The sequence below is a fragment of the Triturus cristatus genome, chromosome 12 (genome assembly GCF_964204655.1).
Source record: "Triturus cristatus chromosome 12, aTriCri1.1, whole genome shotgun sequence".
In the NCBI taxonomy this organism is placed as follows: Eukaryota; Metazoa; Chordata; class Amphibia; order Caudata; family Salamandridae; genus Triturus; species Triturus cristatus.
In genome coordinates, this window is record NC_140595.1 from 559,042,358 (window position 1) to 559,054,816 (window position 12,459).

Consider the following 12,459-nt stretch of genomic DNA (forward strand, 5'->3'; position numbering starts at 1 on the left):
ACCAGAGGAAAAAATAGGTCCAGAAAACAAAATGGGTGGGGTCAGCTCATCTATTCATCAAGCCGTGCCTCTCGCCCAAAACGAACATAACAGTCTTTCTCCCACACAATCTGTCAAGGGTACAATGGTCTTTTTAACACCCTGGGGATGGAGTGGGTGCGTTTACCCCAAATCTGCCCCTCAGGGGACAGAAAGCCCATTAGACACCACAGAAAAAATAGGCCCACAGAAAAAAATGGGTGGGTGTGGCTCACCTATTTATTGTGCCATGCCCCTACCTCAGAGCAGATGCAACAGTTTTTCGACCCCAAAATCTGCTCCTCATGGGGTAGAAAGCCAAATATACACACATATTTTTGGGAGTAAATGTTTTGGGATGATGGCACCCTGCCCAGGTATCAGGTTGCAGCCTCTAAAGCCTCCATCATCTTTTTGCCCACTTGGTGTCTTGGGCATCCCTATCCCTATGGCAAGCGGAGGAAGTTTGGATTATTTAATGTAGTTTTGACATAAGGATTGGCAGAATGGGGTTAAATTCCAATTTCCTCCCACTTGTCATGCTAAATGGCTACACTATGTGGGTTTGTGGTCAGACGACAACCAGGGAACCCTACCCAACCCAGATATTTTTAAAATCTAAACACCCAGGAGAGTCCAGGGTGGTGTGACTTGCATGGATCCCAGTACATTTTCCTACACAGAATTGATTGCAAACTTTAACCTTTAGCTAAAATCACACACTTTCCTGATATTTTTGTGAGGGAAACTTCCAGAAACTGTTGGAGTCCACAATAATTCTTCCCACATAAGCAGGTGCTACTCCTTGTCCCCCTTTGGGCTTACCTGTTGCCTGGACCTCCGACTAGTTAAGGCCCTTTTGGAGTGGATGCAGCACCTGACGTTCCCACCTCAACCCACTCCTGCCAGCTCCCTTGATCGCCCTCTCTTGATCGTCTCGCTTTCTCCTCCCCCTTGTCTTGTCTCTGCCATTTGCTTTCTGCGTCCTCTTGCCTCTTGTTTGTGCCTCTTGTTCTGCCCTTTCCTGTGATTCTCTCACTTTTGCCCTTTCCTTTTCTGTCCTTGGCTCTTTTTGTCTCTTGTTGTGCCATTTATTCTGTCTATTCCTTTTCTGTACGATCTGATAGATCTCTTTTTGCCTCTTGTTTTCTGCCTCTTGCTCTGCCCTTTTCTGTCCTTTCCTCTCTTTGCCCCATATTCTGTGCTTCTTGTCGTGTTTTGATATTTTTAGGTCTCCTTGTTCTGTTTTGTGCTCTTGTGCCTCCTGTTGCTCCCGCTCTTCCCTAGCACTCTGTTTCTCGCCTTCCCACGTCCCTTCCACTTCTCATGACCTATTAAATGGTGGCCGCACCATGGACCAACCATTAAGCAGGTACTGGACCTAACCCCCATCTTAGAGTTACCTGGTTCTACGACCAAATAAAGCTTGTTCAGATCGGTTTCAGCATGCGAGGCCCCCACCTCAACACATTATTGCTTGCTCTCTCAATCTCTCCGTTGACCTTCTAGCTATCCTCTCACCTCTTGTCTCTGCCCTTTCCTTTCTTCTCCTTTTTCTCTCTTTTGCCTCTTGTTTATGACTCTTGTTCTGCCCTGTTATTTTCTGTCCATTGCCATTTCCTTTTCTGTCCCTGCCTCTTGTTTTCTACCATTCATTCTGCCACTTTCTGTCCTTTGCTCTCTTTGTCCCATATTTTGTGCAACTTGTAGCGTTTTTGATCTCTCTTTGTTCTGTTTTGTCCTCTTGTGCATCCTTTTTCTCCCACTCTTCCTCGGCCTTTGTTTCCTGCCACCCCACTCTCCTGTCTCTTGCACAGTCACACAGAGGATGCTGCACCCATCCATTCCGGGCAACAGAAACCTTGGTCTACCCCCACCCACCCCTACCACATCGATTTCCTCTACATGCTCAGCCCTGGCTTCTGTTCACTGTTTGGCCGGCCCAAGACAGCCGGCCAAACCATCATGCACACTTAAGTGCACATACCACTCCCCCCCCCCCCTTTGCTGGCTCTGACGACAGCCAAGCCCCGCCCCACAACTGGTTTTGGCAAGGAAAAATAAAATGATAATAACAGCAAGTTATTATCATTTTATTTTTCCTTTTTTACACTGCTGAAAAGTAGTAGGGCGACGCTCCTTCGCCGTAGCAGAGGAGCCGCCACTGATTCTATTACTCATCAGATGTTATCATTGATAGGAAAATGGAAATCTACCCAATTGTTCCAGCAACAAGGAGTATCATCTCAAAAGTGTTTTTTGTTTGGATTTTTTTAAATTGAAAGCATTAAACCTATGGCCAAGATAAATGAATTAGTGGATATAGTTTAAGTCCGGTTTCCCCAGATTTTAAAACTGTTAGCTTCTGGTATAAAATGGCACTGCCCTTCCTACACAGCTTGGCTTAAAAAAAATGCAGAATGAGCTAGAGAGACAGGTATTATTATAAATACAAGACAATGAGAAACAGACCACTAATATTCTTAATTGTACTTTTCTTCAGGGGCTACATTTTTGCTGGATGCATTTTCTAGTAATTAGCTACTATATTTTTTTACAGCATTAAAAAAAACCATAAACCCAAACAAAGGCAGCCTAAGATGTTTGCCCCAGGTAGTTGAAGATAAGTTGCCCATATTCTGGTCCTGTACAAACTTCTCTAATGTTGGCAAAAAATCTTTCCCAGACTATATTGATTAACCTAAACATAGTTAAACTTCAAATCCATTATTAGGTTGTCCCTCGGGAATAGAACCCTACCTACGGTTCGGTCTGCCCAACTCTGTCTTCCAACGCTTGTGGCTTGTTCAATGATAACTGAAAATCTGAAATCTCCTAACACTCCTCAGCCACTCTGTGAATTCTTGAACATTTGTTGTTGATTCAAACCCTTGGAATATGTATGTATGAAGTGCCTGCGACTTTCCTTTGATTGTATCCACTCTATTATGTGTGGCTCCTATGTCTTATGTTTACATGCTATTTGGTATTTATATCTTAGACTATTTTTTATAATAAATACAATATTAAAAAATGCATGCCATTTTCCCCTTTTTCTCAAAAAATGGAAGAAAACAAACAGTGGCTTGTTTCTTTTTATTTTTCACTCTGACATCCTGGGGACAGCCTGACACTGGGTTAACAAAGTCCGTGCAGGTAGTGGGTTGAGGATTTATTTGGAAAAGGGCATCCTTGAAAGTCTCTTTAATACCCCAATAAAATATGGAAGTCTCTTTCTATTCTTCCAGACCGGTTTTTCCATCAGTCGGTGAGGAAAGAATATAATGATATCTTTTCTACCCTAAGTCAGATCTATTAGTCTTTTATCTACTGACATAGAAACTGTCTCACCTTGAACAACAGAAACTGCAGTCCCAAACCTCACCCCTACCAAATGACAGTGCTCAGGCAGAACCAGTCAGTAGCCCCTTGCTAAGAAAGTCTTCATGGAATTTATAAAGGGAACCCTGTCTCCGTATGTCTCACTTCAGGGTCTGGATTTCCATTCTCCAACCACAGGTACATAGATAATACACTTCCGCTGTGGGGGGAAGCTGTCCTCATCCTCTTTCATGTGTCTTGATAAATCAGTGGTATCCAAAATGGTTGCCACCTCCTTCAATACACAGAATACATGTATACACAGAGTACTACTACCACATATGTATCACAGGCTCACTGCACATGCACACTCACATGCAAACTGAATGTTAGCATAAGGTTTTGGGTTTCACATTACAGTGGTGCTTTCCACCAGAGGGGCCAAAACACCATGCTCCCAATGACACATAAAATAGTCTGGTCTTCTACAAATCACAATGCATGGTACACTGTCACCACCGCTTAGCGTGCTACACCCAGGACAGGGACAGTAGCTCTCTGCCTACTATGTGGGTATGCTAAATCTAGGTTACAGGATAGATCTTGGACTTTGCATAATCAACCATAGGCCTATAACTCTGTGGACACTCTAGGTTAGTATGACAGCAGTGCAAAAATTGGGGACATAAGGCATAGGAAAATTAGTTTGTACCATGCAGGGAACATTCCCACTGCTACAGGAAGTAAAACCTGGTGCAAATCAAGGATGCAAGTTGTATGCATTTCTGATTTGGTTACCAGTAAGTTGTGCCTAACCAATACATTTCAAGATATTGTACATATTCACTGTGGAAGGAGTGGCCCATTGCTTATGAGGGTGTGAGTCCAAGTCCAGGCCAATATCTTGTTGCAGGGATTTTGCTCTGGAACAGAGCTATGCTTGGAACCATAGAACATCAGTGTGTAGGGACTGAGTTACCATACCACCTCAGTATCCAGGACTCTGAGTCCAACTAGCCATAGTGCCCCACTTGCTCTAATAACCTTACCAGAGAAACAAGTGAATTGGAACCCCAGAACACACCACTCTTGACCCTCTCAGGGATCGCGGTAACAGGACACACCCTTTCACTCTCTCACTCGTACTTGCCCGCTGTAAGATAGCAAGGAGACACGAAGGAAGTTTAGAATATTTATTTAAACTATGATATGCAGCATACGTGCCACAATTAGAAAACGAATGCATATAAACAATACTGTTAGCATGGTTAATAAACTGTATACCATGAAAAGCCCTGTCATGCTATAGGCCAGAGTAGCCTAAACCTCCCTCCCCTGCTACTGAAGCTAAATGATTATATATCAAAGATCTCTGAGATTACAGGCAGACCCCATACCTTAGCATCCACAGATGGGCATTCTACATCTCAGCAGACACAGTGCTCTGGCCTCAGAACTCTTATTCCATGTGAATGTTTTGGGCTTCTGTTCTCATCTATATGACAGGACATGAGTGCACAACATAAACAACAGCTGCATTTTTTTTTGTCTAAGTGCTAGTGCCTGGCCAAAAAGAATAACAAGACATAGTTGCTTGACCTTGTCAGTGGTGTTCAGTCTAAATCCCAGGAAATGAACAGAACACGAAAACATATGCAGGTTCCGTGTGAATGTACAATAGGTGACAAAAGCAAGCATGTTTATATAGTAGCATCTGCAAAAAAAGAATGAGGCCTACAATGTGCACAGTCGGGCCAACATAGGGAAAACTACAATGGGCCATGCAGAAAACACACGCCAATCTCTCCTGCCTTACCCAGCTAAAATCCTAGTATTCTGTGTTACGTTTGATAATAAACTGTCTTTGGAAAGACATGTGAATAAAGTTGTTGGCACATGTTTCTCACTTCTCCGGGGTCTTCAGGAGATCTTCCGCTGTTGCTCCCTACCACTAAAACACTCATTGTATGCAGTGTTGTTTTGAGCTGATTGAATTATTGTAATTCCCTTTTGCTAGGAGTCCCTGAGTATCTTCTTAACAGACTGCCTACAGTTCAGGTCTGAGCTGCCAAATTGGCCGTAAACAGACCCACGAGGTTGTCTGCTTCTAAGGCTCTGAAAGATCTGCACTGGCTTCCGCTGCGGCAGGGAATGGCCTTTAAATCTCTTTGTATTGTCTTTAAAGCCCTCCAGGGTGGTGTACCTGTGCCTTTGCAAACCAGCGTAAAAAGATACTCCCCTGGGAGCTGTCTTGGCTCTGCCACAGCCAACCTTGTGTGTATTCCAGAATTCAGGAAGACCAGATACGGCGGGCGGGCCTTAACGGTTAGAGCAGCTCAAATCTGGAATCAGACCAATGCCTCCATCAGATCCTTGACAGATCTTTTGCAATTTAGAAAAGCCCTAAAAACATGGCTCTTTCTGAAGTAATCCCTGGTATATTTTAGCAGACGTCATGCCTGGTACCATTCTAGTTGCAGCATCCCTCTCCCTCCCCTCCCCTGAGTCCCAGTGAGTCTTGTCAGCGAATCAAAGAAATATCCTTTGGACTATATGATTAAGTATATGTAGAAATTATCACACATGTATCCTGATTCAAACCCAGCGATATCATTCATTCATCCAAAACCAAGGAGGATTGTAATACATGCAAGCAAGAATGCATAAAACAAGATGAACTTAGGTCGATCATTTTTATTGTTAGCTATTATTGTTTGATGGTAAATTATCATCTCTATGTAATAATTCTTTTGCTTTCAATATATGTTGAACAATTAATAAATGTATCTATTTAGTCTCATTTATAGCAGTTTATAGTCTTGTTTTATGCATTCTTGCTTGCATGTATTACAATCCTCCTTGGTTTTGGATGAATGAATGATATCGCTGGGTTTGAATCAGGATACATGTGTGATAATTTCTACATATACTTAATCATATAGTCCAAAGGATATTTCTTTGATTCACTTTAGAGTGCCCTAACCCTTTGGCTTAGAAGGGGCCCCTCTTTTCTTAGATGAGTCTTGTCAGCGCCAGGACACCAGTATGGCCACAGTGCGCTTTATAAATGTTTTAAATAAATAAAATAAGTGGGCTATTACAGTGCATGTCAGAGAGTATAATTCTCTGTGCCGACAGGATGGCTCAGTGAGTTAAATGATCACTACTAAAATATATTGTGCTCTGCAGGGCACAAGATCAAATGTCGGAAAAGACAGCACAGACTTCCATCCCCCAGAGGTTTTCTAAATTGAGTACCAGTAAATTTGGTACTAGTAGCACTTGTTATTCAAAGTGCTTTGAAACAGCATCAGTGCAGTTTGAAGTGCTACTGAAAAATATATTATTTTAAATAAAATTATTAGGGTGGGGCATACACCATATCAGGGCAGGACTGGGAACAGCAAACAGCCCTGGCAGGTTTCTGCTCAGACCGGCCCCGGGATGGGGGGGGGGGTGGATAGGGTGCTGGGAGAAGCACCATTCCACCTTTGTTACAGGGGACTGATACTGCAAAACCGGCACCCAGTAACAAAACCCACCCCCACGGGTACAAAACCCGCCCCCATCCCTCCAGCCCAACGGGGAAACGCCCGGTGCCCGCTATGGCCAGTCCAGCCCTGCACCTCATATGCCGTCAGCTGGTCTTTAATTTAATATACCAAGGGTTGTTTCAACGCCATTAAAAATATCCGCCTATCAGAGAGGCCATTTTTGTATTAATTTTGCTCTGTTCTATAATTACAAAGGAGAACGCGACTCAGGCTCTACCGTTTTTCGCTTTTACTACATGGGCAAGAGTTCAGCAGAGAGAGGTAAATCACAGCCTGTCAGAGAGAGAGACCCGGTCCATCCCTGCGATGGTAAACTACAGAAGGAATCACAAGTCACAAGGGCACAATTGTCATTAGTATGTACATTTTAAAAGCCCGGTCAAAAACTATCAATACATCCTACTTAATTTATCACGTTGGGAAGATTGATGGTCGCAAATGTGAAACATTGATTCCGAGTGCCCTTTAAAAAAAGGCGATGACGAAAATACTCAAGGACAACTTCCGCAAAATGCATAGCCTAGAAATTAATTATTGTATTTTTATCAGATCTGCAACTGCCTGCTCAGTCCATTCTGCTTGATTGCCATTTTAATGAAGGAAAGGGATAGACCGTTTATGTAAAGAGACACTTCAGAATTGATTAGATGTAAAGATAGATTAGCATTTTTGCTTTATTGACAGAAAGCCATTAACCAAGCAACCTATAGACACGGTCACTGAAAGTTAATCGAAGTGCATAGTAATTCGGCGGTGCTTTGCGTGACACTCATACGAGCGTAGTGCTTCTGTTCATGGGTTTTGTGGTTGTAAATGGTATGGGGTGTGCATTAGGCCACCGTGTGTAGTGCTGTTAGCAGGTTTCCGTACTCTGCTGTGATTAAGCAGAGAAAAGGGAGCGACGCTTAACATCTCATAAAGCTCTCCAGAAAAAGGCACATAAAAGTCATTATGAAGCCGAGATGGTGGCTCGGCGAGTGGCGCGCGCGCTGCTGACAGCTGGTGTGATCTGAGGTTCTCCACTCCTACTTCCGGCAAGGCCGGCTCATCCTCCCACCATTTCGAGGTTGGCGAATTCAGCACCAATAAACTGGGTGAGGGTAACGTGTTGTTTTGTGAAATTTTAAACACACTTCGGCCCGTTGGTGCCTCAGTAAAGCAAATATCAAGCATTATAAAAAGAAGGAAAAGGATAGGTGAAAATATTCAGATAAAATAATAGCTACTGTTTTGAGGTAAGCAGCCAAGGCTTGGCTCTCTGACATGATACACTCATGTGGAATGTTACTAGCTGTATTGTAAAAACTGAAAATGCATACAAATGAGTTAAAAACAAATCATTACGAATAAAAATAAGGAATATTGCTTAGACATGCTAAGTGACACTCCTTTTGGGGAGGGAAAACCACAGGCAAGTACAAATTAAATGAAGTGAAATCCAGTATTTGCAAAGCACACAATTTACCCAAGGGTGTCAAGGCGCTGGGGGCCGTCGAGAAGACTGAGCAAACTATTGCCCAGAGTCACATGGTGCTGTGCTGGACTAAACTGCCACCGGCACCGGGGATCGAACCGTGAACCCCTTGGGCCGGAGTCAGGCGCCCTGGCCGCTGCGGTTTTAGATCATTGGGAGCCATTCAGCATCTGTTCTGTCCTCGTCTACTTCTTTGTTTCCATAAGGTCTTCACTACAGCAGTCGCTTCAACCATCCATCAACTGGTGAGCGATTAACATGGACCACAAGGTGAAATAAGATATACAATCTGGAAAGCTTCTCTCAAGGTGCGTGCACATTTCTTAATATACATTTGACTACATGAAATCAATCTTGGAATTTAAATTAGCGAATATCTGTTTTTTATAAGGTACTCTATAGAAAATAGGATCAGATGGGAGCAGTGCTTGTGAGGGAAAGGGAAGTTGCAAATACTGAGACGATTTGAAACCTCTACTGAGTTCTGGCTATTGTCACATTTCTCTCAGCGTGTCAGGTGAATTACTGATACTGCATCCTATGACAATAAAACCTGTTAATGGGCTCAGTTCTTCAATGACACTATTCAGAACACCCGGAAGTCAGTCAGTTTGATCATCCCATGTCCCATATTGCTTCTAATCCAGGCTAAAGTGTTATTACTCAGGGCCTCCAAAGATTCTTTGGGAACAGATAGCAGGGTGATAGTTCACCAATGTTTACCCAGTTCGCTAATTTGTCCATTCTTTCCAGGAGACATATTATTGGGATCCCAGACTTTTTGAGCCATATGAGCTTTTAGGATTGAGAAACCCCGATGCCTTAACATTCAGTCAGTGGGTTCATATGGTGGGACTTTTAGTTGGCACAGTTGCAATTTGCAGTTGGTATCTTGAATAGGGGGCCAGTCACTGGCATTCATTCCTTTACTTTGTTACTTTGTACTTGTCAATCAGCAGACGAATTAGGAGAAGCTTCAAAACTGTGAAATTTATCAATGTCTTCAGGCAGAGCCGGGGAAAACTTTAGGATTTTGGGATGTAGGAATGACGTCTACATTCATAAGACTGGATCCACCTGCTTTTATGCCATAAAGTGGGCTTGATGCAGGCTGAAGTTCTTTAATGCCAATGATCTCTGACTGACTCAGTTGCTTTGAACAGCTCGGGCAGTTCTCCCGTGAGGTGGGCTATTTCAATTGACGGAGTTTGGACCTTTAATGCCAGTGCTGCATACAATAGTAGGCTGGTATGGACACATGATTCTCCTATTTTTCTTAAGGGGGATCGAAATGGCGATCCCAAATAAATTTAGTCACAAAATATATCAGTAGTGGATTCTATTTCATCTGGGGTGGTTAATAGTCTTCATTCGCCCCTCCCTTTCTTGCCTGCCTGGGACCTCTCACCCGGAAGTTGCTCTAGCAACTGAGTTACAGTTGTTGAAGTCCAATACTCTTCCACAATTCTCTCTTGGAAATTATGAAATTTAGTTGAAATCACAGAGAAGGGTCTAAGACAGAATCTAGTAAGTTTGTACTCAGCTTGTACACTCCAGTCCAGAGCAAAACCAAGAAGGTCAAGCAGGAATATATCACTTGAGTGGTGTTACAAGTATTGTTGAAAAATGATTAAGGAGAAAGACAGCGAACAAGGGGACAAATTAGGGCATATGTTCCAGCGGTAAAGGAAACAGTCAATGTGGCACCAGAATTGAACAAGGTGGTTCGAAGGCCAGGAAGGCAGAGAGAAAACGTAATTGTAAAACGCGAAAATACAAGGAAATTAAAAGGGTTGGGGAACTGTAAGGACTAATGGACAGCAATAAAATTAGGCATTTTCTTTGCTTGATTGAGCCATCAATTGATCTCAGTGTTGAAATTGTCACAACTGTTTTTCCACTTTGTGGGACAGAATTCAAGAGTACCTCGAGTGCACATGCGTAGGTGTAGCTGTGGCAGATCTTACTTAACCAGGTCAAGATCGGGAGTTCCCATATGAGAGAATATTGGAAAGGTGTCACTTTGTAAGAACTTGCTGGAACTGTGACTATTCCTGCTAATCATGTTATCCCTCAGTTACAAAACAATATGTGTATCTAAATTACAGTGTAAGGGCTAGTGATTCTTAGAATCGGGATCTGTGGCCATTTACACCCACATCTGGAAGGTATGACCAGGTAGCACCTTGAAGTAGGGAAGATTTTCTGTAGGTAGACATTGTAGTTTAACCCCTTCAGTGCCACGCCCTTTCCCCGCCCTGTGCCGGGCGTTACATTAGCGGGCGGGGTTCATGACGAGATAGTCTCGTCATGGGCACAGCGCAACCGTGCTCCATGACGAGACCATCTCGTCATGGGCACTGAAGAGGTTAAGGATGGGAACATGGGCAGAGGGTATAAAATAAATAATCACAGATTTGTAACTTTGGAAGTGTTGCCAAAGAATCTCAATGCGCATTTTTACCCTGTTGGTAAACGTGCATTTCTTTTCAAAAAGGGTGGGTGTGTGTGTATATATATATATATTTACATGTATATATGTATACACAAATATATATTTACATATATACACATATGTATACATATATATATGCACATATATACATACACACATATATATATACATACACACATATACATATATACACACACACACATATATACACATATACACACACACATACATATACACACACATATACATATATATATCTATATTCACTGAAAAAACCATAGGTTTCAAGCACGTTATAGTTAGAAATTAGCATTTAGAAAACCTTAGAAATTCACTGAAAAAAACATAGGTTTCAGGAACGTTATAGTTAGTTGGACATTTCACTCGTACAAAACCAGAAAATTCCACCGTTATAGTTATTTTAGCTAACTATAACTCGTGCAGTGTCGGCAGGGGCCACAAATAGTACATGTGTGCAGTCAGTAGCCCCCGACACGTGCAGGCTGCTATGGCATGGTTCCTTTGCTTGGTCTCCAGTTGTTTCTGCGCAGTTTAGGTGAAGTGAACATGCATGTATATCAAGCTGAAACGAACCCTGATGCTTACAGGTGTCATAAATCCTGCATAATGAGACTGTAACAGAAGTGGTTGTAACATTCCTTTTCTTTCCTATGAAGGTTACGACCACACAAACTTCTGTTACGGTCTTTTATGCAGGATTGATCATACCTGCAAGCATTCCGGTTTGTCCAAGTGCAATACATTGTACCATATTACTTTTGTGACCGTACTAACGCTTGACCATTATCTTCATTTATCCAACAGGTTTCTGAATACAGACTTTTGGGATCTATAGTTATTTCAAGACACAAGTTGATGTTCCCCGTTGGCAATGTCACTCGTTGTTTGATTTTTTTGTGTTGTTAATTTATGTTTTTCTAATAAAGTACTATTTTTCCACTACTGTTGTCTACTAGACTACAATCTTGGATCTGGAGCACAGAGGCGTCAAGCAACGGCTGGGGTTGGCTGTGCAGGAATACTACGAATTGGGACGAGCGGGTGGTGCGGAAGCAGGGGCCCTAAGTTGCCTTTGTAGACATGCATCCAAGATGTGTGAGGAAGTTTAGTAGGGCTGGCTGTGCGACTCCTCCGACTCTCGCAGTTGTTAGTTGGAAGATACCAGAGGCCAACAGGTGCAGCACAGCCAGAAGCTTTTTCTGCGTAACAATGTTGATTGTCTGCTGTGTTGGTACCGTCAGCCTGTGGGCAATGTGGCAGTGTGCACCAATGGCGATAAGTCCCAACTGTTGGGTTATAGGGTGACTCTAAAACGAGCACCTACTGTGATAAGTCCCAACTGTTGGGTTATAGGGTGACTCTAACACGAGCCCTGGTGTTTATTAGGACTTTGTTGTAGCTACATGCGGATCACAAGAAAAAAGATGAAAAAACAAGAAAAGTGGGCAGGGTACCCTGACCCCCTAGGCCTGCTCAAGGGATCCCACAAAAAGCCCCAGGGCCAGAAAATTATTACTATTTTTTTTTTAAGTAGCTGGGTGCACGAATCCAGACGAAAACATTAAAAAAACAGATGGGGTGTACTCTCAAGAACTTATCGCTTTGTTATCGGCACT